General features: G+C 42.5%; 1 protein-coding gene across 2 annotated transcripts in view; it reads right to left on the minus strand.

Moving 5' to 3' along the window:
• Positions 1-26,268, minus strand: part of sik3 (SIK family kinase 3) — a 482,160-nt gene that overhangs the window by 1,733 nt on the left and 454,159 nt on the right. The window contains exons 27-28 of one of the 2 annotated variants that reach the window (XR_010016689.1): positions 6,193-6,267; positions 3,526-3,691 (exon numbers count right to left, since the gene is read on the minus strand). The gene's annotated coding sequence lies outside the window, so the exon portion shown is untranslated. The remainder of the gene's footprint in view (positions 1-3,525; positions 3,692-6,192; positions 6,268-26,268) is intronic. The other variant, XR_010016690.1, reaches the window with a different exon arrangement.

A 26,268-nucleotide genomic window follows, 5' to 3' on the forward strand; every position in this document is an offset into this window, starting at 1 on the left:
GAATGTCACTATCCCTTTCTTTCTCAAAGCTCCCCCCAAATATATTTTTAAATCTATTTATACAGTCAGTAACCACTTTATTAGGTACACCTGTTTGTTAATGTAAATCAGCCAATCATGTGGCAGCAACTTAATCCGGTAAAGCATGCAGACATGGTCAAGAGGTTCAGTTGTTCAGACCAAACATCAGAATGGGGAAGAGATGTGATCTAAGTGACATTGACCATGGATGATTGTTGGTGCCAGACAGGATGGTTTGAGTATCCTGGGATTTTCCTGCCCAACAGTCTCTAGAGTTTACAGAGAATGGTGCGAGAAACAAAACATCCAGTGAGTGGCATTTCTGTGGGTGAAAACACCTTGTTAATGAGAGAGGTCAGAGGAGAATGGCCAGACTGGTTCAAGCTGACAGGAAGGTGACAGTAACTCAAATAACCACACGTTACAACAGTGGTGTGCAGAAGACATCTCTGAATGTACAACACCACGAATTTTGAAGCCTGTGTATTACAGCAGCAGAGGACCACACGGGGTTCCACTCCTGTACCGAATAAAGTGACCACTGAGTGTAAGTCATCTTTCACAACATTGGGATGCTCCAAGGAACTTTACAATCAATAAAGTTGTTACTTTACAAATATACTTCATGTTTTTAAAAAATGGCCTGCAATTTGCTCATAATAAGTTCCTAAAGGCAGTAATCTCATTATCAGAAATTCATATATCTTCAAATGTCCACAGTAAGCATTCTAATTGCATCACAGCTTGGTATGGCCCAGGAGTGCAATAAACTGCAGAGTTATCAACACAGCTTCCCTCCCCATTTCCCCTACCATCAACTCTGTTTACACTTCTTGCTGCCTCAGGAAAACAGCTGACATAGTGAAGGACCTCTCCCACCCCATTCATTCTCTCCTCTCCCCTCTTCCACTCGGCAGAAGATAAAGAAGACTTGAGGATATGCAGACCAGGCTCAAGGACATTTTCTATCTTGCTGTTATAGAACTCTTGAATGGACCTTGTGTACAATAAAGGTGAACTTGATCTCTCAATCAACCTTGTTGTGGCCCTTGTATCTTATTTGTTGACCTGCACTGCATTTCCTCTGTAACTGTAAAAGCATGTTTTACATTCTATTCCAGCTTTTCCCGTCGTATTACTTTGATCTACTTATGCTTGCAGAGCAATTTAGTCTCATCAGTTTTCACTTGAAATATATTCTTCCTTCATTCCCACCTGCCAGATTCTAACCGTCACCTACACATTTGGGGCTACCTACCGTGGACAGCAGAAAGGGAGAAATAGAATGCCTTACATTACAAGACCATATGCCTGGGAAACACGGAAGAGGAAAGCAAAGAAGAAAATATATGGACATTGTGAAAGAACTGACAGATCTAAGTGTGTGAGATATCATTGACGCTGCGAGGGATCGTTCAATGTGGAAAGCCATGATCGCCCAAGCGTGTAGCGCACAAGGCACATGAAGAAGACGACGACAGTGGACAGGTAACCTCGCAACCTGCAGGCCTTTTCAATGTGAGTGGAAAGCAGAGCACCCAAGGGAAACCCATGCAGTCACTGGCTATGCAAAAATCTATCTGACTATGTCTCTAATATATTTAATGAGGTAGCCTCTACTACGTCCTTGGGCAGAGAATTCCCCAGATTCACTACTCTCTGGGACAGGAAGTCTTCTCTTCATCTCTATCCTAAACCTATTCCCCTGAATCTTGAGGCTATGTCCCCTAGTCTTAGTCTCACCTACCACTGGAAACAGTTTTCTTGCTTATATTTTATCTATCCTATTCATAATTTTATATGTTTTTTGTAAGATCCCGTGTCACTTTTCAGAATTCCAGTCAGTATACTCCAGAGCAACACACACAAAGTGCTGGAGAAACTCAGCAGGTCAGAAAGAATCTATTATCCCCAAAAGTACTTCCTGGTGGGGCAAAACTTCACCTGCAAGTCTGTTGGGGTCATCTACTGTATTCAGTGTTACTGGTACAGCCTCCTCTACATCAGTGAGACCTGATGTAGATTGGGGGCTGCTTCGTCAAGCACATTGATTCCATCTGCAGCAGGGAGCAGTGGTCAACTATTTTAATTCCACTTTCCATTCTGACACTTTGCTCCATGGCCTCCTCTACTGCCTCAATGTGACCACTCTCACCTTGGAGAAGCAACACCTTATATTCCGTCTGGGTAGCCTCCAACCTGATGGCATGAACATTGGTTTCTCAAACTTCTGGTAGTTTCTCTCCCCTCCCCCTTCTCTTTTTCCCCAGTCCCCATTTTGGCTCTCCTCTTACCCCTTTTCTCACCTGCCCATCACCTCACCCTGGCTCCCTCCTCCTTCCCTTTGTCCCACTCTCCTCTTCTAACAGATTCCTCTATTCTCCAACCCTTTATCTCTTCCACCTATCACCTCCCAGCTTCTTAGTTCATCCCTTTCCTCCACCTGCCCACCTTCCCCCTCACCTGGTGTTACCTATCACCTGCCAGCTTGTCCTCCTTCCCCTCACCCCACCCTCTTATTCTGGCATCTTCCCCCTTCTTTTCCAGTCCTGATGAAGGGTCTCGACCAGAAACGTTGACTCTTTATTCCCCTTCATAGATGCTGCCCAATCTGCTGAGTTCCTCCAGCATTTTTTGAGTGCTGCTCTAGATTTCCAGCATCTGAAGAATCTCTTGTGAGTATAGACATAGTCATGGTCATAGTCATACTTTATTGATCCCGGGGGAAACTAGTTTTCGTTACAGTTGCACCATAAATAATAAATAGTAATAGAACCATAAATAGTTAAATAGTAATATGTAAATTATGCCAGTAAATTATGAAATAAGTCCAGGACTAGCCTATTGGCTCAGGGTGTCTGACCCTCCAAGGGAGGAGTTGTAAAGTTTGATGGCCACAGGCAGGAATGACTTCCTATGACGCTCAGTGCTGCATCTCGGTGGAATGAGTCTCCGGCTGAATGTACTCCTGTGCCCACCCAGTACATTATGTAGTGGATGGGAGACATTGTCCAAGATGGCATGCAACTTAGACAGCAAGGAAGGGGGAAGATGCAGTATAGTCAGAGGTGAATTAATCATTTGAAGCAGAGAGTTTCATGACACTGCGAAACTATTACATGAGTGGCACGTTACTCTTGAACAGTCAAAAGCCCTTGTAATTTATTTATTCATTGATACAACGTGGAACAGGCACTTTCTGCTCACTGAGCCACGCCAGCCCATAATCCACGTATTGACCCTCGCCTAATCATGGGACAATTTACAATGACCAATTAACTTCCTACTGGTACCTCTTTGGGGAGGATTACTGACAGTGCCGGAATTGAACTCCGATTCCGATGCCCCAAGCTGTAATCGCGTTGGGCTACTGTGGCATCCTATCAATTGCTGAACTATCACAGTCATTACATAATGGTACTATTCATTAGAATTTCTTATTGGCCAACGTTGCAATATTCAATCAGATGACAACAATGGTTAAGGCAAGAGGATTTTGCTCACCTGAACAGATTCTCGACTCTTTTGAGCAAAATAGAATGATATATACTTTCCTGAGCAATATTGTAAAGTTCGGTGACTTTCGAGCCCATATATCATAGAGATTGATACCAAGGTATTGATTGGTTCATAGTGGTCTCATTCAGTGAGAAGGGTGCACCCTGGGATCCTAGGCAAGGACAGAAAGATTACTGCTACATTACAAAGCTGCCCAGGAGCAAGTATTATTAAATAATTAATAATTAGTAATTATTGGAAGGATGTTTCTATGCCACTGTTAATCAAACGCTTGAACAGACCTCTTGTGTGATAAGATGGACTCTTGCCCATATGATCTATCTCATTATTATCTTGCACTTTTTTGGTAACTTTTACACTTTATTCTGCATTGTTATTGTTTTACCCTATTTTAGCTCAATGCACTGTGCGATGATTTGATCTGTATGAACAGTTTGCAAGACAAGCTTTTCACTGTATCTTGGTATACGTGACAGGAATAAACCCATACCATATATCCCAGAGTAGGGAATTGAAGAAGGAGGAATGGGGAGGGGGAAGTTGGAGAAGTTGGAGAAATCAATGTTCATGCCATCAGGCTGGAGGCTACCCAGACCCAGAGATGTCAATCCTCCGACCTGAGAGTATCTGCATAGGAGGCCATGGACCGACACGTCGGAATGGGAATGGGAATTAGAATTAAAGTGGTTGGCCAGCAGGAAAGCTCAATGCACTATGTAATAATAGGATCTGGATGAGCAGTATACGAGACAAGCTTTTCACTGGATTTGGCACATGTGACAATGTGAGTGGATGGGCTACAGGAGGTACATAATGAAGTGGCTGTTGAGTGTACATTTACATGTATTAGTGTGTTTAAATGACATGCAACAAAAAATCATGTTCAATAATTATAAAGAACAAAGAATCATATAAAATAATTTTAGAAATATGGGTATGGAATAAAATGTGCATAAATATGTAAATACTAGCATGTATTTTCAATGTAAACAGCATTATAAAAATGATTTAAAGTGATTACACACTGTAGTGCAGTGACTAAGGTAATAGATTGGGGGTGGGGGGTTAAAGGGGGCTATCTAGAATGATTGATCAGATTAACTGCCCGCAGGAAATAACTTTAAGATGGTAAGAGTTTTTGTTTTAATAGTCCTATAGACCTATATGATAATATACCACTCAGTGGCCACTTTACTAGATCCCTCCTGGACCTAATAAAATGGCCACTGAGTGTACGTTCATGGTCTTCTGCTGCTGTCTCCCATCCACTTCAAGGTTCAACGTGTTGTGTGTTCAGGGTTACTCTTCTGTACACCACTGTTGTAACGTGTGGTTATTTGAGTTATTGTCACCTTCCTGTCAGCTTGAACCAGTCTGGCCATTCTCCTCTGACCTCTCTCATTAACAAGGTGTTTTCACCCACAGAACTGCCACTCACTGGATGTTTTTTTTGTTTCTCACACCATTCTCTGTAAACTCTAGAAACTGTTGTGTGTGAAAATCACAGGAGATCAGCAGTTTCTGAGATACTCAAACCACCCCGTCTGTCACCAACAAGCATTCCACAGCCAAAGTCACTTAGATCACATTTCTTCCACATTCTGATGTCTGGTCTGAACAACAACTGAACCTCTTGACCATGTCTGCATGCTTTTATGTATCGAGTTGCTGCCACATGATTGGCTGATTTGATATTTGCATTGGTGTACGGGTGTACCTAATCAAGCAGCCACTGAGTCTACAGCAGGGATGACATTGCATTGTATCTGAGAGCTTGGCTTGTTCCTTGTTAATGCCTCAATATTTCATCTCAGTACTACTATATGACAGAATTGAACTCATGCCTTGCCTCTTATGATGCAGATACATAGGTGTTCTCATAATCTGCAATTATTCCAGTACCTACCACTCCCTGCTTTAACAAATTCTTCAAACTGAAAATCACTCAGAGCTATAAATTCCTATGATTTTGTATGTCCATGTTTATTCTATGTGTATATATATATTCTTTTTTTCATTTTTGTGTTTAAGTTAGAGTATTGTGTCAGTTTCTGGTCGCCTCATTGTAGAAGGATGTGGAAGCTTTCGAGAGGGTGCAGAGGAGATTTGCCAGGATGCTGCCAGCAATACAGAGTGTGTCTTATGAGAACAGGTTGAGCGAGCTGGGGTTTTTCTCTTTGGAGTGAAGGATGATGTGAGCTGGCTTGATAGAGATGTACAAGATAATAAGAAGCATAGATCGAGTAGATAGACAGATATTCTTTCCCCAAGGCAGAAATGACTAATACAACGGGTCATAATCTTAAGGTGATTGGAGGAAAGTGTAGGCTGGATGTCAGCGGTAAGCTTTTTACACAGAAAGTAGTAGGGTGCATGGAATGTGCTGCCGGGGGAGGTGGCAGAGGTACACACATTACAGACATTTAGTCATAGTCATAGTCATACTTTATCGATCCCTGGGGAAATTGGTTTTTGTTACAGTTTAAAGAACTCTTAGATAGGCACATGGATGATAGAAAAATAGAGGGCTATGTGGGAGGGAAGGGCTGGATTAACCTTAGAGCAGGTTAAGAACATCGGCACAACATTGTGGGCCGAAGGGCCTGTACTGTTCTATGATCAATGTTACTTTGAAGGATTTATTTTCAGTACCTTTAAGATTGCCAGAGTAACAATGAATATCTTCATGGTAGCATCAGTTCTTCAACTCTTTCCAGGCTTGGAGGTCTGAGTGGACAGAATTGTAATGTTTAAAATAGCTAATCAAGTAAAGAATTTATTGCCCAACAAACACAAAAGGTAGAGAATTAAATATTAATACAGTTTATTGAAGGATTCATGAACAGGTAATTAGACCAGATGCTCCTAGATTCATGGGCAATAGGAAAACCCTTTTCTCATTCTCCTTGTGTCCATATCCTAATATTATAATATTTTGTAACATTCTCTTTGGCATTCACCTTTTAACTCTTCCAATATTTATTTCTCAACACAATGAAGTTGCAATACCTCCTCTTTCCTTCCATATTCTTATTACTAATCCACTTAATCAAAACTCCCGTTATTTAATCTTTTAAAGCTTTGTGTCAGCTGTTTGAGAAAGGTCAGACCAGTGAGGCCTTCGACTCATTCAGGTCTATCTTTTCATGTACACAAAGTCTTTGCACCATCTCCAGATCAGCATGAATAATTCAGTTCAATCTGTTCAAACTTTCTTAAATCATCAGTCAGCTATTGCTTTCTGGCCACTTTTCCAAATATTGGTCTTTGCATATTAGAATTTATGAAGAATAGTCATTGCTTCTAAAAGATTTCATTAGTTGTACCAGCAATAACTGGTTCATACAGAGTTATTATGAAATATGACGATGATGACGACGACATCGACTCAGACCTGAGAGGCCAGCGTCGGGCATTTTCATACCTTACAAGGCGCAGTTCGAAAGGCTGTGTGGGGCGCCACTCCTTGCACAGACATTTCGCAGTATTATTTTACGAGGACGAGTTGCGAGCTTGACATCAACCCGGCGTGGATGGAGAGCGCCCACGGGGGCAGTCTGTCACTGGATCGAACTCGGGAACCTCCATTCTCGAGCCCAGCACTGATCTCACTGGGCCACCAGCCGACCCAAATTCTCAAATATAAAAATCTGTAATTAATTTAATCATGTTCCACAATGGCTAAGATTGGATAGTTAAATGCTTAAAGAATGCTTCTTTTCTTAGTCTCAAGATATATTTAAACTTGGTGATAGCAAATCCATATTTTGTTCTGTATCAGGTTAGGAATGATTTTAGCCACTTGACTCAGCAATTATGCTGGAACGTTGCCATTACTGTAACAGAGGAACAAACTCATGGTAACTCCAACATTACCTTACACACAAACCATTATAATCTAATACATCCTACATTTATAATTAACATATCTGCTTTGCTCAAAATTCAAGCTCATTCACAATTTACTGAAAATATTAAAACCTGTGAGGGACCAATTTCAGCCAGAATAATGTGGTTATTTGTCAGAAGCTAACCCATGGTGATCTGCAATTTATCAACTGAGTATAAATAAACAACATTTTTTTTCAGAGCGGGGGCTCCAACAATATTAGCTCCAGAGTTTCTTCACAATGTGTCCATCGCATGCTTGCTCATCTCTTTCCATCATGTATATGGTTTGACTTGTCACATACAAGAGTGAATAAAGATAAGGGACATTTCACATTCCCCAACTTTCAGAAACAGTTGTCAACATCAGGAAATATTTTAATAAACCTTATTGAGATCTAGGGATGGTAACAGCTGCCAGGAATGGGAAACCGGTAAGCCTTTAGTCCAGGGCTCAAGTAGAGTCATAAACACAGCACCAGCTCAGGCTAACAGACTCAACCCAGGCAAATATGCCCAAGTCAGTCTGACCCTGGGCACACAGCTGCACCACAGTTAGGGTCCTGAGTATTTTGTGATTGTGTATGCTATCATAACTAAAATAATAATTAAACATAATAATAAGTATTTTATTGATCTCAACTGGGAAATTATCTCGTTACAGCAGCAGCATCTAAAAACAGCCTTAGCAACAATAATAATTCACCAATGTGCAATAATAATGTACTAAATAAGAAAGCAGAGACTATTGTACTATGATGTGTGCTCTCCATTCGCACGGAGATGAACCGTTGTAAATGCTTATTGCATTTGGAAGGAAAGACTTTTTGCAATGATCCTTGCGACAGCAGAGCTGATTGAGTCTGTTTGAAAGGATGCTCTGCTGCTTATTCAATAGGTCATGGAGAGGATGTGCCAGATTGTCCATAATGGATAACAGTTTGTTTAGTAACCTCCTCTCCACCACTAACTCAAAACAGTCCGGGTTGTAGTCAAGGATGGATCCAGTCTTTCTGATGAGTTTATTTAGTCTTTTTGCATCACCAGCACCAATGCTGCTCCCACAACATAAAGAAGCAAAGAAGACTGCACTCGCTACAACAGACTGGTAAAAGATCTCCAACGTCCTGCTGCACACATTGGCGTATCTCAGCTTCCTTAGAAAATAGAGTCTGCTCAATCCATCCCCTTCTTGTAAACAGGCTTGGTGCTGGATTTCCTGTCAAGTCTGTTGTCGAGGTGAGCACCAAGTATTTGTACTCCTCCACCACCACGACTTTTTCTCCCAGAATGTACACAGGACCCACCACAGTCCTCTTCCTCCCGAAACCAGTCACCATCTCCCTGGTTTTGGCCACATTCAGGAGCAGGTGATTCCTCCCGCACCACTCCACAAACTTGTCCAAACTCTATACTCCGACTCCTGCTTAACTCTGATACAACCACCCACCACAGAGTCATCAGCGAACTTGTGCAAGTGACAAGACTCAGATTTGTACTGAAAGTCTGAGGTGTTCAGTGTGAACAGAAACGGAGACAGGACAGTCCCTGGTGGGGCTCAGAAACGGAGACAGCATATATATGTGGTATGTGTGACTGTGTGTTCTGTGGCTTGCATCTTTGCCCCAGAGGAAAGATGTTTCGTTTGGCTGTATATACGTTTACAGCTGAATGACAGTTAAACTTCAACTTGAATATCAGATATATCACTCAACACACGTTTGTACTTTACCTCTCATTTTTCTTACACTGCAGTCTACACTAGAAAAAAGATCTCTTACCTGCTTGCTGTTGCTCTCTGTTCACCTGCTGTCTAAGGGTTAGATCCCTGATGTTTATTAAAGTTATCACTCACATCTGATGAGAGATGATTAACTAATTCCCATTACTGGACATCTTTCCAAACTTGAGTCAATACAAAGTCAATGATGAATTTGTTCTTTTTGATTTTTCGGTGTTTGTTTTAAGTAAACATTGAATGGAAATTGAACAACGTTACCAACTATTGAGCACATTAACCACTGAGGCCAATTATGGCCGCTTCAACGTGAAACCCTCAGGGTGCAGAAACAGCCCAGGGTTGGACTGATTGCTTGTAAAGACTGTTTGCAGTCATCCATACACTCTTCTCAACCAGGACAAGTGGAACAGAGTCCTGTCATATCTCTAACCCCAACTTTTGAAACATATAAAATGTAACTTTAATTATTCTACTCAAAGAGCCTTAGGTTGAACTTTCCATCTGATTTCACCATGTGTTAAGCAACAGAAGGAATAAATCCCAATTTTGTAAAATCCCAGGGTAATGGCCAAATTTCTGGGCTTGAGGAACAAACCTGAAAGTGCAAAGTACAGTAGTTTCCAAGAGTGTGATGGATGAGAAATCTGTGTTTCAGGGATCTTAAATATTCTAGAAGTCAAAAACATCCAAAACCCATCCCTTGGACATGAGTACATATTATCTGCCTGCACTGTACTTTTCTGTAATTGTAACACTTTATTCTGCAATGCTATGCACTGATGTGATGAAATGATCTGTACGGATGACATGCAAAACAAAGTTTTTCACTGTATCTCAGTACATGTGACACTAATAAACCAATTTATTAGAGACATTTAAGAGACCCTTAGATACACACATGGATGATCGAAAAGTGGGGAGCTATGTGGGAGGGAAGGGTTAAATAATTGATCTTAGACTGGTTTAAAAGGTCAGCATAACATTGTTATACAACAAAGCGAAAATTAGTGAGAAGAAAGAGGATTGGGAAGTTTTTAAAAGCCTACAGAAAGCAACTAAAAAAATCATTAGAAGGGAAAAGATGAAATATGAAAGCAATCTATCAAAGTGGATAGTAAAAGTTTTTTCAAGTATGTAAAAAATAAAAGAGAGATGAGAGTGGATATAGGACCACTAGAAAATGAAGCAGGAGAAATAATAACGAGGGACAAGAAGATGGCTGATGAACTAAATGAGTACTTTGCGTCAGTCTTCACTGTGGAAGACACGAGCAGTGTGCCAGATGTTGTTGTGTGTGAAAGGGTGCAGTTACAATTACAAGAGAGAAGGTGCTCAAAAAGCTGAAAGAGCTAAAGGTACATAAGTCACCCAGATCAGATGAACTGCACCTTAGGGTTCTGAAAGAGGTAGTGTTAGAGATTGTGGTGGCATTAGTAATGATCTTTCAAAAATCATTGGACTCTGGCATGGTGCCAGAGGACTGGAAAATTGCAAATGTCACTCTACTCTTCAAGAAAGGAGGAAGGCAGCAGAAAGGAAATTATAGACCAGTTAGCCTGACCTCAGTGGCTGGGAAGATGTTGGAATCGATTGTTAAGGATGAGGTGATGGAGTACTTGGTGACACAGGACAAGATAGTACAAAGTCAGCATGTTTCCTTCAGGGAAAATCCTGCCTGACGAACCTGTTGCAATTACAAGTAGGATAGATAAAGGGGATGCAGTTGATGTTGTATATTTGGACTTTCAGAAGGCCTTTGGCAAAGTGCCACACACAAAACTGCTTGCCAAGTTAAGAGCCCATGGTATTACAGGAAAGTTGCTAACATGGTTGACCATTGGCTGATTGGTAGGAGACAGTGAGTGGAAATAAAAGGATCCTTTTCTGTTTGGCTGCCAGTGACTAGTGGTGTTCCGCAGGGGTCGGTATTGGGACCACTTCTTTTTATGCTGTATATAAATGATTTAGATGATGGAATAGATGGCTTTGTTGCCAAGTTTGCAGATGATAAGAAGATTGGTGGAGGGGCAGGTAGTGTTGAGGAAACAGGTAGGATGCAGAAGGACTTAGACAGACTAGGAGAATGGGCAAGAAAGTGGCAAATGAAATACAATGTTGGAAAATGCATGGTCATGCACTTTGGTAGTAGAAATAAATGTGTGGACTATTTTCTAAATGGGGAGAAAATCCAGGAATCTGAGACGCAGAGGGACTTGGGAGTCCTTGTGCAGAACACCCTGAAGGTTAACCTGCAGGTTGAGTTGGTGGTGAGGAAGGCAAATGCAATGTTAGCATTCATTTCAAGAGGTCTAGAATACAAGAGCAGGGATGTGATGCTGAGGCTTTATAAGGCACTGGTGAGGCCTCACCTTCAGTATTGTGAACAGTTTTGGGCTCCTCATCTTAGAAAAGATGTGCTGGCATTGGGGAGGGTTCAGAGGAGGTTCACAAGGATGATTCCAGGAATGAAAGGGTTATCATACGAGGAATGTTTGGCGGCTTTGGGTCTGTACTCGCTGGAATTCAGAAGGATGAGGAGGGATCTCATTGAAACCTTTTGAATGTTGAAAGGCCTAGACAGATTAGATGTAGAAAGGAAGTTTCCCATGGTGGGAGAGTCTAGGACAAGAGGGCACAACCTCAGGATAGAGGGGCGCCCTTTCAAAACAGAGATGCAGAGAAATTCCTTCAGCCAGAGGGTGGTGAATTTGTGGAATTTGTTGCCACATGCAGCTGTGGAGGCCAGGTCGTTCGGTGTATTTAAGGCAGAGATTGATAGGTTCTTGATTGGACATGGCATCAAAGGTTACGGGGAGAAGGCCGGAAACTGGGGTTGAGGAGGAGATAGAAAAAAGGATCAGCCATGATTGAATGGTGGAGCAGACTCGATGGGTCAGATGGCCGAATTCTGCTCCTCCGTCTTATGGTCTTATCCCACCTCCTCAATCCACCAAGCATTAGCCCTGAATCAATGCCTTTCACCTGATTCTGTCCCCTCTGCCTGCACAATGCATAAACACTTAATACATTTCCACCACTGCATTATTATGTGCCTTCTTTTAAAAAAGCCAGGAAATAACAGGAGTTTCACCAAGACACCATTGGTTAAATAATGACATTATGGCAAGAGGCATACTACAAGCAAGTTATTTATTTTCTTTTATTTAGAGATAGTGCAAAGAACAGACCCTTTAGGCCCAATGAGCCGCCTCACCCAGCAAGCCACCTATTTAACTCTAGCTAGGACAATTTACAATGACCAAAAATTCTACTAACCAGTATGCTTTTGGACTGTGGGAGGAAACCGGAACACCCGGAGAAAACCCACGCGGTCATGGGGAAAACTCCTTATGGACGGCATCGGAATTGAACTCTGAACTCCGACATTCTGAGCTGTAATAGCATTGTGCTAACCGCTATGCTAAGTCCATAAACTAAAAATATACTGTAGGAGAACTGCAATCTTTTCAAAAAAAATGAAGTACTTTCCAATATAAAATATCATTCATTTGTAATTGTTCTTCAACAAAGAACTTCCAACCGTCAATGAACCCCAGCAATGTTGATGGAGAGAGCAACTCTGCCGGTGATCCTACAAGGTACAGCTTTAATAGTGCTTGGTAATGAATGGAAACCACCTGGGGTAGACTCTCTTTGTTTTAAAGTCACTAAGTGAGCATTGGAAGCCGGTGTTTATCAGGTGACTCAGTTTGAGTGTGTTCCTCTGCTCCGAGCTGCCGAGGGAATTACTGTTCATTTACCACAAGTAAAATAAATACTTGTCTTTCCAAACTAATTCGCTTTCTGTTGTGTGCAAATGTTATAGTTAAAGGCAATGAAAGCTCTACATCCAACAGGAAAGGTCGATTAATACGACAAAGTAACAACCTGTGGCAGAAGTTTTCAATGCCTGCTTATCTCGCAAATTGGAAATGTAGAATCTACTACATCTCCACTTTGACAAGGTTCGCTTTGTGATAACTTCACAGCCTACAGAGACTGAAGGAAGCAGAATGCTCCTGCAATTCCAACAGCGATTCAGTCTGAAGCTGTAATTAGTGACCCCCAGACAAACCTAAGATGTGTGTTGCTCACATGAACACTTATGACAACCCAAACAGACCTGCTCTGGTTTTGCCCCGTTCTTTGCCGTCATTAACATACTATGGCTTTCATTTATTATTGGACTTAACATCTTTCATTATGTTTGGCTTTGTGCATTCTGAGGATAAAGATTTTTTGTATAATTCTTTAATTTACTGAGGTAGAAATCCATGAAGCCTCGACATTACTCTGAATCAGCATTGGTGTCTATCAGAGCTGAGAGTCTCTCCTTCTCTCTCACTGTTGTCTGTGAGCTGTGAAAAAATCTGAGTTTTGCCTGTTTATCAAGTCAAGTCAAGTCAAGTTTATTGTCATTTCGAACATAAGTTGCTGGTACAGTACACAGTAAAAACAAAACAATGTTCCTCCAGGACCCTGGTGCTACATGAAACAACACAAAACTACACTAGACTACGTAAAACAACATAAAAACTACACTAGACTATGTAAAACAACATAAAAACTACACTAGACTACAGACCTGCACAGGACTACATAAAGTGCACAAAACAGTGCAGGACAGTACAATAATTAATAAACAAGACAATAGGCACAGTAGAGAACAAATTACAATATAATAATAAATGATGTAGATGTCAGTCTAGACTCTGGGTATTGAGGAGTCTGATGGCTGGGGGAAGAAACTGTTACACAGTCTGGTCGTGAGAGCCTGAATGCTTCGGTACCTTTTGCCAGATGGCAGGAGGGAGAAGAGTTTGTATGAGGGGTGCATGGGGTCCTTCATAATACTGTTTGCTTTGTGGATGCAGCGTGTGGTGTTAATGTCTGTAATGGCGGGAAGAGAGACCCCGATGATCTTCTCAGCTGACCTCACTATCCGCTGCAGGGTCTTGTGATCGAGATGGTGCAATTTCTGAACCAGGCAGTGGTGCAGCTGCTCAGGATGCTCTCAATACATCCTCTGCAGAATGGGGGGTGGGAGATGGACTTTTCTCAGCCTTCGCAGAAAGTAGAGACACTGCTGGACTTTCTTTGCTATGGAGCTGGTGTTGAGGGGCCAGGTGAGATTCTCCGCCAGGCGAACACCAAGAAATTTGGTGCTCTTAACGATCTCTACGGAGGAGCCGTCGATGTTCAGCGGAGAGTGGTCGCTCCGTGTCCTCCTGAAGTCAACAACCATCTCTTTTGTTTTGTTCACATTCAGAGACAGGTTGTTGGCTCTGCACCGGTCCGTTAGCCGCTGTACCTCCTCTCTGTACGCTGACTCATCGTTCTTGTTGATGAGACCCACCATGGTCGTGTCATCGGCGAACTTGATGATGTGGTTCGAGCTGTGTGTTGCAGCACAGTCGTGGGTCAGCAGAGTGAACAGCAGTGGACTGAGCACACAGCCCTGGGGGGCCCCCATGCTCAGTGTGATGGTGTTGGAGATGCTGCTCCCGATCCGGACTGACTGAGGTCTCCCAGTCAGGAAGTCTAGGATCCAGTTGCAGAGGGAGGTGTTCAGGCCCAGTAGGCTCAGCTTTCCAATCAGTTTCTGAGGAATGATTGTGTTGAATGCTGAACTGAAGTCTATGAACAGCATTTAAACGTACGTGTCTTTTTTGTCCAGGTGTGTTAGGGCCAGGTGGAGGGTGATGGCAATGGTGTCGTCTGTTGAATGGTTGGGACGGTACGCGAACTGCAGGGGGTCCAGTGAGGGGGGCAGCGGGGTCTTGATGTGCCTCATGATGAGCCTCTCGAAGCACTTCATGATGATGGATGTGAGTGCGACGGGACGGTAGTCGTTGAGGCAGGACACTGAAGCCTTCTTCGGCACGGGGACAATGTGAAAGAAATACAATTCCAGAGCACATTGGATGGTGTGTGCACTCTGGCCATTAATCATTTATCTGTATTAGACAGGAGACATCATCTTGCAAAACAGTAGAATGATCAGTTGAGTTATATCACCTCCTATAAGGCTAATGTAAAGGTTCAGCAATAGTGTAAACTTTAACAGGCATAAGCATCTTTCTATTGCATCACCCATTAAAACATTAGCAATCTCCACTCAGTGGCCACTTCATTGGTACCTCCTGTACATAAAGTGGTACCGATTGTATATTCTGCTGTTGTAGCTCATCCACTTCAAGGTTTGATGAGTTGTGGACTCAGAGATGCTCTTCTGCACACCACTGTTGTAACGTGTGGTTATTTGAGTTACTGTCACCTTCCTGTCAGCTTGAACCAGTCTGGCCATTCTCCTCTGACCTCTCTCATTAACAAGGTGTTTCACCCACAGAACTGCCACTCACTGGATGTTTTTTGTTTTTCGCACCATTCTCTGTAAACTCCAGAGACTGTTGTGTGAAAATCCCAGGAGATCAGCAGTTTCTGAGACACTCAAACCATCCTGTCTGGCACCAATGATCATTCCACAGTCAAAATCACAAAGACTGTACTTCTTGCCCATTCTGATGTTTGGTCAGAACAACAACGAACCTCTTGACCTTGTCTGCATGCTTTTATGAATTGAGTTGCTGCCACGTGATTGGCTAATTAGATATTTGCATTACAAGCAGGTGTACAGGTGTACCTAATAATGTGGCCATTGGACTAGGTCAACTATAGATATTGCATCCCAGCTATCTACATGACATACAAGCCAGGGCAGTATGATATGGAGAGCAAGATGTCCATATGTGTAGCAGGCTCGCCCTCTCCATACAGCTAATGAATCCAAAGGAACGGCGGAACAGCAGACACACCAGTCTGGCCCCAGCGGCATCACACGAGTTGCCAGTCAAAGTTGAACTCAAGTGTTGGACTGCCTTAGGGACTCCAGCTCTGGATTTTTCCTCGGGGTTTACTCCTGAAGCTTTCCCCATGAGTGGGTATAGCCGCAAGGCAGTGGAGGTTTGAGACCAGAGTTTTCCTTCTCCTAGATGAGCTGCCAAGCTCATCTGACAAGCCCAATCTGCCTGAAGCAACTGGTTTTAAGGCACCAGTAACGCGCCTTTGCCCTTTCTCCTGTCAGTAGTAGTTCAGCCACACGTGAAGGCCAGGAGGTGGACTTGGTTGTCAGAGGCTATTTGAGATGTACGCCATTTAATAGGTAATGGGAGCTTATCCCCACTAACACCCCCAGCTGTAACAACCTTAAGGAACCTGGCCACTGGGTGTATGTCTCTGTAAATTCTGTGGTTTGAATCATCATTATCTGGACTACTCCATAACAGCCGCTCTGTCCCTGCCTCCTATTCAAACGCTAACTTCTAGTAACTTTGATCACCATGAAGTCATGCCCTGCGCTTGTGATTGGTAAACAGGCTTGATGGGATTTTCAGTCAAAGACTAGTTTCCACCCTGACTCTGGAATGAAATATGCTATTGTGAGTCTCCACGTCTCTTGTGTGCATTCTCCATGACTGTTTGAGTAACACACATAAAATGCTGGAGGAACTCAACAGGTCAGGCAGTATCTATGGAGGGGAATAAGCAGTCAACATTTCAGGCCAACACCCTTCACTGGGAATCTGAAAGGTCTCTGCCTTAAAAACATAATAAATACTAACTTTCTTTAATTTATGACTGACTTTATTTTGGTCCTTGCGCATTTTCTTTATAATGCAGAGTACGACAAGGCATTGTTCTGTTGTATTATGTTGCATTTTACCCTAATGTCTCACCTTCCATAATTATTTGATGAAGGGTCTCTGCCCAAAAAGTCGACTGTTTATTCCCCTCTATATACTGCCTGACCTGTTGAGTTCCTCCAGCACGTGTTGCTGAAGATTTCCAGCATCTGCAGGATCCTGTGTCTCCACAACCAGTTTCTACTTTGTGACTGATCTTGCACACACAGAAATGCCCTCAGCAGCCTGCCCCGATCCCTAACCCTACAAGTTGCAACATGGCTTCAATACAAACTCTTGCAACATGATCAAAAAGGTTGTGACTGCACTAAATTAAACATTGACCAACATCCTGCAAATGGTGCAAAACATTTTTGCTATAGAAGAAATGAAAAAGGATTCTGGGGAAAAAACAGGTTTCTGTTAATGTTTGAAATTCAAGTTTATCTCTATGTCAATGCCCCATTCAAAGGGATTAGCTTTATTCGTCATGTGTATATCGAAATACTGTGGGCCAAAGAGACCGTAAGACATGGGAGCAGAATTAGGCCACTTGGCCCATCGAATCTGCTTCGCCATTCAATCATGGCTGATCCTTTCCCCCTCCTCAGCTCCACTCTCCAACCTTTGATCAAGAACCCGTCAATCTCTGCCTTAAATACACCCAATGACCTGGCCTATACAGCTGCCTGTGGTGACAAATTCCACAAATTCACCATCCTTTGGTTAAAAAAAAAATTCTCCACATCTCTGCTTTAAATGGACACCTCCTATCCTGAGGCTGTGCCTTCTTGACCTAGACTCTCCCCACCATGGGAAACTGCCTTTCCATATCTACTCTGTCTAGGCCTTTCAACATCCAAAAGGTTTCAATGAGATCCCCCCTCATCCTCCTGAATTCCAGTGAGTACAGACCCAGAGCCATCAAACGTTACTCGTATGATAACCTTTTCATTCCCAGAATCATCCTTGTGAACCTCCTGTAGACCCTCTCCAAAGCCGGCACATCTTTTCTAAGATGAGAAGCCCAAAACTGTTTACAGTACTCAAGGTGAGGCCTCACCAGTGCCTTATAAAGCCTCAGGATTACATCCCTGCTGTTGTATTCCAGACCTCTTGAAATGAATGCTAACATTGCATTTGCCTTCCTCACCACCGACTCAACCTGCAAGTTAACTTTTAGGGTGTTCTGCATAAGGAATCCCAAGATCCTTTGCATCTCAGATTTTTGGATTTTCTCCCCATCTAGAAAATAGTCTGCACATTTATTTCTATGACCAAAGTGCATGACCATGCATTTTCCAACATTGCATGCCATCTGCCACTCTCTTGCCCATTATCCTAATCTGTCTAAGTCCTTCTGCAGTCTACCTGCTTGGAAACAAAATCATGGAAATCTACAGTACATTACAGGCACTTTGGCCCACAATAGTGAGCCGACCACATAACTAACTCAAGAAACTGCCAAGAATTTCCCTACCGCATAGCCCTCTATTTTTCTAAGCTCCATGTACCTATCTAAGAGTCTCTTAAAAGACCCTATTGTATCTGCCTCCACCACCATTGCTGGCAGTGCATTCCATGCACTCTCCACTCTCTGCGTGAAAAACTTACCGCTGACATCCCCCCCCCCCATACGTACTTCCAAGCACCTTAAACCTGTGCCCTCTTGTGGCAACCATTTCAGCCCTGGGAAAAAGCCTCTGATTGTCCACACGATCAATGCCTCTCATCATCTTATACACCTCTATCAGGTCACCTCTCATCCTCCGTTGCTCCAAGGAGAAAAGGCCGAGTTCACTCAACCTATTCTCATGAGGCATGTTCCCCAATCCAGGCAACATCCTTGTAAATCTCCTCTGCACCATCTCTCTGAGTAGAGCGAAGTCCTTTTAGAACAGAGAGAAAGAGGAATTTCTTAAGCTAGAGAGTGGTGAATTTGTGGAATTCATTGCCACAGAATCCTGTGGAGGCCAAGACATCAGATATATTTAAAGCAGAGGTTGATAGGGAAAGTAAATCAGCCATGATGGAATGGCAGAGCAGACTCGATGGGCTGAATAGCCTCATTCTGCTCCTATGTCTTATGGTAAGCTGCCTTGTGGTCAGATGTATTGCTCTTAAAAGTTAGAAAGTGGCTTGAATACTTCTAAACTGTCACACCCATTCCAGTCTTTATACACTTCCAATCCCTCTGGAGAGGTTTTAGAGCTTTCTTCTTTTTTCTGGAATACAGACACAACAAACTCCCTTCCACTAACGCTCTCATCTGCCTTGCAGAACATGTTCATGCCCCTGAACAACTTCCTTTTAATGCCATTCACATGTCAAGATCCGCCCATGTAGAATGATCACTCAGTTGAAGACTCAAGAGACTTTAGCATGATGGCATTCTAAAGTAAAATGACCCAAAAGGGTCTTGGTGATCGATTCTAGTTATTTCCATCAAAACGAGTCAGTTTTACATTATTGGAGATAAATATATTCCACAGTTTTGAATAGAGAAATGTTATTGATTGTTATATAGGTCTCCCAGAAATTTCTTGAAATGTTTATTCAATGTGATTGTTATTCAAAGTATGCTTAACTGCAATGTGCATCTTGGTCCAGAACGTTGCTTCATTTGATGGTATACGTGCATACGGTTGAATGACGGTAAACTTGAACTCATGTAATTGAAAGCAAGTCAATTATCTAGTTCAGAAACTGACTGAGACCCGGAACACAAGCAGTAGGGATTAACAGGGATAAACTGTGAGTGCAGCTGGAAAAACTACTGAAGGCAAACGATGCCATGTGTTTGCAATGGATTAAACTGAGGGGTTATCCATTTTGAATCAAAAGAAGTTAGAATAATGTTCTTGTTGACTAGTTAAAAGCTAGAAATGGTGGAAGTCCAAAGAGTCAGGTGTCCATGTACACAGATTATTAAAGTGTTCAGGGATGGTGCAGATAGTGGGCAAATAAACTAATGGAAAGTTAGAGACTCAAAAGATTGCAGATGCTGGAATCTGGAGCAACAAAGAATCAACTGGAAAAACTCAAGCGGGTCGAACAGGTCTCAATCCAAAACATTGACAATCCTTTCTTCCATAGATACCACTCTACGCACTGAGTTCCTCCAGTAGATCATTTTTGCCAATAAAATATTACTCATAATCTGCAAAAGTGTATAGAGCATATAGAGCCATAAAAGAGTTGCAGGGTGGGTTCTATAAGGGAATTTGGGGTGCTGCTTTAGCATAGTGGTTAGTACAGCTCAGGGTGTCAGAGTTCACAGTTCAATTTCAACATTGTCTGTAAGGAGTTTCTACGTCCTTCACGTGAGTGCATTGATTTCCTTAGCTTTCCTCCCACATTCCAAAGACGTAACGGTTAGTATGTTCATTGGTCATTGTAAATTGCCCAGTGATTAGACTAGTGTTAAGTAGGTGGGTTGCTAGGCAGCATGGCTCATTGGGCCTGTTCCACACTGTATCTCTTGTTTTACATGTAATGCCCTGGTTAAGATTTCCACTGCTATGCTGTGAGGCAGTTTATATTAGCAGATTTCTGTAAAGGCAGTGTACCATGCTGGGAAGTGTGTTTTGTCTTTGGCTCAGATAAGGACCCAAGTTGTTCAGTTAGGCATGTGAGTCAGCCAATCAGGATTGTGGGATGTGAGAGAAGGTTCTAGAGAGCTGTAGGGAAGAGTTTTCTGAAGGACAGTAGCAGTTTGGGGTCTTTTTGGCAGGAGCTGTGGAGCGGGCACAAGGAAAAATGCTGCAGAATCCAGTTGGAGGTAGAGTCTTTGTTGCAAGTATTTTGTACAGATAAATGGCTCCAAGGAGGAAAGGCCAGTACTCCTGAGAGAGAGTTGGTTTGTTTAAGATGGATTTCGAGGCAAGTTTGGAATCTGGCAGGTGCTTTCATGCAGAGTATGGGTTCAGCTCCTGAGTAAGAGATACACCACTACGAGATCCGAACGTCAGGTGCACATTGGACTGGTTTAACTGTAATGGGCCCTTTCATTTTCTTTTCTTTTTCCTATTAACTGTTTAATAAAGCTTAAATTGGTAAACGTACTTTCTTTCTAACTTCATGCGGCGTACAATTTGTAATTTCTTGCCGACCAATAAATGTGTATGGGCAGTATTCACACAGCATTCGCTCAATCGAGGTTCCATTAATCAGAACATCTCAACCTTCCTGTTTGGTTGAACCCCAAATCATACCAAATCTAGATGATTATTGTTTATGAAAAGTGACCCTCTCACCGCTGAGTACAAGGCTGTTAGCAGAGTTAGGTATCGAGCTAAGTTTGCATATGAGCCTGGTGAGAGGGTTAACTTGTATAAGAAAAATGAGTTGCACATGAACTGTAGGGGAACCAACATCCTAGCCGGGAGGTTTGTTGATGTTACTCGGGAGAATTTAAACTAGTTTTGCAATGGGCTGGGAACTGAAGCTCCAGGTCAGTGAGGGAAGGATCAGGCCAGAAGGTGGATGTCAGGGAAAGTGTTGAAAGGCAAGATCAAAATAACAGATATGATGAGTCAGATAGTTTGAAGTGTGAATATTTTAATCCTAGGAGTATTATGGGTAAGGGTGACGAACTTAGAACATGGAATCAGTACATGGAACTATGGATGTTGTAGCCATTACTCAAACTTGGTTGAGAGAGGAGCTGGAATGGGTGATTGATGTACCATATAATGATATAACAATTACAGCACGGAAACAGGCCATCTCGGCCCTTCTAGTCCATGCTGAACGCTTACTCTTACCTAGTCCCACTGACCAGCACTCAGCCCATAACCCTCCATTCCTTTCCTGTCCATATATCTATCCAGTTTAACTTTAAATGACAACATCGAACCTGCCTCAACCACTTCTGCTGGAAGCTCGTTCCACACAGCTACCACTCTCTGAGTAAAGAAGTTCCCCCTCACGTTACCCCTAAACCTTTGCCCTTTAACTCTCAACTCATGTCCTCTTGTTTGAATCTCTCCCACTCTCAATGGAAAAAGTCTAACCACGTCAACTCTATCAATCCCCCTCATAATTTTAAATACCTCTATCAAGTCTCCCCTCAACGTTTTACGTTCCAAAGAGTAAAGACCAAACTTGTTCAACCTTTCTCTGTAACTTAGGTGATGAAACCCAGGTAACATTCTAGTAAATCTTCTCTGTACTCTCTCTATTTTGTTGACATCTTTCCTATAATTTGGTGACCAAAATTGTATACAATACTCCAAATTTGTCCTCACCAATGCCTTAAACAATTTCAACATTACATCCCAACTCCTATACTCGATGCTCTGATTTATAAAGGCCAGCATACCAAAAGCTTTCTTCACCACCCTATCCACATGAGATTCCACCTTCAGGGAACTATGCACCATTATTCCTAGATCCCTCTGTTCTACTGCATTCTTCAATGCCCTACCATTTACCATGTATGTCCTATTTTGATTAGTCCTACCAAAATGTAGCACCTCACATTTATCAGCATTAAACTCCATCTGCCATCTTTCAGACCACTCTTCTAACTGGCCTAAATCTCTCTGCAAGCTTTGAAAACCTACTTCATTATCCACAACTCCACCTATCTTAGTATCATCTGCACACTTACTCATTCAATTTACCACCCCATCATCCAGATCATTAATGTATATGACAAATAACATTGGACCCAGTACAGATCCCTGAGGCACACCGCTAGTCACCGGCCTCCAATCTGACAGTTTTCTACCACCACTCTCTGGCATCTCCCATCCAGCCACTGCTGAATCCATTTTACTACTTCAATATTAATACCTAACGATTGAACCTTCCTAACCAACCTTCCGTGTGGGACCTTGTCAAAGGCCTTACTGAAGTCCATATAGACAACATCTACCGCTTTATCCTCATCAACTTTCCTAGTAACTTCATCAAAAAATTCAATAAGATTTGTCAAACATGACCTTCCACACACAAATCCATGTTGACTGTTCCTAATCAGATCCTGTCTATCCAGATAATTATATATACCATCCCTAAGAATACTTTCCATCAATTTACCCACCACTGATGTCAAACTCACAGGCCGATAATTGCTAGGTTTATTCTTAGAACCCTTTTTAAACAATGGAACAACATGAGCAATATGCCAACCTTCCAGCACCAACCCTGTTTCTAATGACATGTGAAATATTTCTGTCAGAGCCCCTGCTATTTCCACACTAACTTCCCTCAAGGTCCTAGGGAATATCCTGTCAGGACCCAGAGACTTATCCACTTTTATATTCCTTAAAAGCGCCAGTACTTCCTCTTTAATCATCTTAGTTTCCATAACTTCCCTATCTGTTTCCCTTACCTTACACAATTCAATATCCTTCTCCTTCATGAATACCGAAGAAAAGAAATTGTTCAGAATCTCCGCCATCTCTTCTGGCTCCACACATAGCTGTCCACTCTGATTCTCTAAGGGACCAATTTTATCCCTCACTATCCTTTTGCTATTAATATAACTGTAGAAACCCTTGGGATTTATTTTCACCTTACTTGCCAAAGCAACCTCATATCTTTTTAGCTTTTCTAATTTCTTTAAGATTCTTTTTACATTCTTTATATTCTTCAAGCACCTCATTTACTCCATGCTGCCTATATTTATTGTAGATCTCTCTCTTTTTCCGAACCAAGTTTCCAATATCCCTTGAAAACCATGGCTCTCTCAAACTTTTAACCTTTCCTTTCAACCTAACAGGAACATAAAGATTCTGTGTTCTCAATGTACCAGGTTTTCAAAGTTTTAGATAAGATAGAGGAGGAAGTAAAAAGGAGGAGTTGCATTACCAATCAGGGACAATATCACAGTTGCACTCAGGGGAGACATAATCAAGGGGTCAGACACTGAGTCCATTTGGGTAGAACTCAGGAATGGGAAGGGTGCAATCACACTGATAGGCTTGTTCTACAAACCTCCTAATAACCACCAGGACATTGAGGAACAAGTACGTAATCAAATTAAGGAAATTTGCAAAAATAGGTTTGTTGTCACGGGGGATTTCAACTTCCCTAATATAAACTCAGGCCACCTTAGTGTAAGGGGGTTAGACGGGGCTGAATTTGTTAAATGTGTCCAGGGAAGTTTCTTAAATCAATATGCGATTGGTCCAATGAGAGGTGGGGCCATAATGGACCTGGTGTTGGGTAATGAGCCTGACCAGGTGACTGACCATTCAGTGGGTGAACAGTGACCACAAATCCTTATCTTTTACAATAGCTATAGATAAGGATAAGTACAGTCCTTGCTGGAGAGATTTAAATTAGAACCTGCCAAATTACAAGGGCATTAGGCAGGAACGAAGAAGCGTTAAATAGGAACACCTTTTCCCTGGCAGGTCTGCATCAGACAAGCGGAGGGTGTTTAAAGATCATTGCACAGCATTCAGGAAAGGTATGTTCCTGTTGGAAGGAAAGGTGTGGATGGAAAGATAACAGAACCTCTGATGTCCAGAGAGTTGATGAATTGAGTCAAGAAGGAAAAGTATGTAAATCTTTGGAAGTCAGGGTCAAACGAAACACATGAGGAGTATAAAGAAGCCAGAAAAGAAGTAAAGGGAATTAGGAAAGCCAGGAGACAGCATGGAAAGTCCTTGGCAAGTAGGATTAAGGTGAATCCCAAGGCATTCCATACATACATCAGGAGCAAGAGGATAACCGGGGGAGAGTGAGACCTCTCAAGGATAGAGGGGGGAACATTTGCTTGGATGCAGAGAGTGCAAGTGAGGTACTTAGTGAGTACTTTGCTTCAATATTTACCAAGGGATAGGATATGGAGGACCAGGAGATCAGTGCTGAGTGTATAAATACGTTAGGGCATTTAGAGGTCAAGGAGGAGGAAATGTTGGGCCTCATAATGAGTATTAGGGTGGATAAGTCCCCAGAACCTGATGGGATTTGCCCCAGGTTATTGAAGGAGGCAAAAGACAAGATTACTGGGCCCTTGACTAGTATCTTTGTGTCCTCTGTAGCCACTGGCGAGGTCCCAGAGGATTGGTGAAGGGCCAATGTTGTACCTCTATTCAATAAGGGATGAAGGGAAAATGCTGGGAACTATAGACTGGTGAGTCTCACGTCAGTTGTGGGGAAATTACTGGAGAAAATGTTTAGGGATAGGATTTATGAGCATCTGGAAACCCATGGTGCATTTAGGGAGAGCCAGCATGGCTTTGTGTGTGGCAGGTCGTGCCTTACCAACTTGATTGAGTTTTTTGACACGGTGACAAGAAAGATTGATGAGGGTAGGGCAGTGGTTGTTGTCTACTTGGATTTTAGTCAGGCGTTTGACAAAGTCCCTCATGGGAGACTAATCCAGAAGATTAAGATGCCTGGGATCCGCTGCAATTTGTCTGTTTGGATTCAGAACTGGCTTGTGCATAGAAGACAGCTGGTAGTGGTTGAAGAGACTTCTTTGAGCTGGAGGTCTGTAATTAGTGGAGTTCCACAGGGATCTGTGCTGGGACCTCTACCGTTAGTAATGTATATAAATGACCTGGATGAAAATGTAGATGGGTGGGTTGGTAAATTTGTGGATGATACCAAGATTGGTGGAGTTGTGGATAGCGTAGAAGAATGGCAAAGGACACAGCACGATATAGATCAGTTGCAGATATGGGGTGAGAAACGGCAGATGGAGTTTGACCCAGATAAACGCGAGGTATTGCATGTTGGTAGGGAAAATACAAGGAGACAGTACACTGTTACAGGCAAGTTCCTTAACGGTGTTGCTGAGCAGAGAGATCTTGGGATCCAAGTTCATAGTTCCATAAAAGCAGCTACAGAGGTCGATATGGTGGTTAAGAAGGATAGTGGAATACTTGCTTTTATTAGTCGAGGCATTGAGTTCAAAAGTCAGGAGGTTATAAAACTCTGGTTAGGCCACATCTGGAGTATTGCGTACAGTTCTCTAGGAAGGATGTTGAGGCTTTGGAGAGGGTGCAGAGGAGATTTACCAGGATGCTGCCTGGTTTAGAGGGCATGTGTTATCACGAGAGGCTGGACAAACTGGGGTTTTTTCTCTGGAACGATGGAAGCTGAGGGGAAGTTTATAAGATTATGAGAGGCATTGATAGAGTGGACAGTGAGTATCTGTTTCCCAGGGTTGAGATGTCTAATACCAGAGGGCATGCATTGAAGGTGAGAGGGGGAGAGGTGAGAGGTTCAAAGGGGATATGAGGGGTAAGTTTTTCACTCAGAGTTGTGGATACCTGGAATGCGCTGCTTGGTATGGTGGTAGAGGCAAATGCGTTAGAGATGTTTAAGAGACATTGGGATAGGCACATGGATATAAGGTGGATGGACGGTTATGGACATGGTGTAGGGAGGAGGGACAGGTGTGTGGGTGTTTTTGATTTGCTTTTTAGCTGGTATGGCACAACATTGTGGGCC

Source organism: Mobula hypostoma, chromosome X2, assembly GCF_963921235.1.
Source record: "Mobula hypostoma chromosome X2, sMobHyp1.1, whole genome shotgun sequence".
Lineage (NCBI taxonomy): Eukaryota > Metazoa > Chordata > Chondrichthyes > Myliobatiformes > Myliobatidae > Mobula > Mobula hypostoma.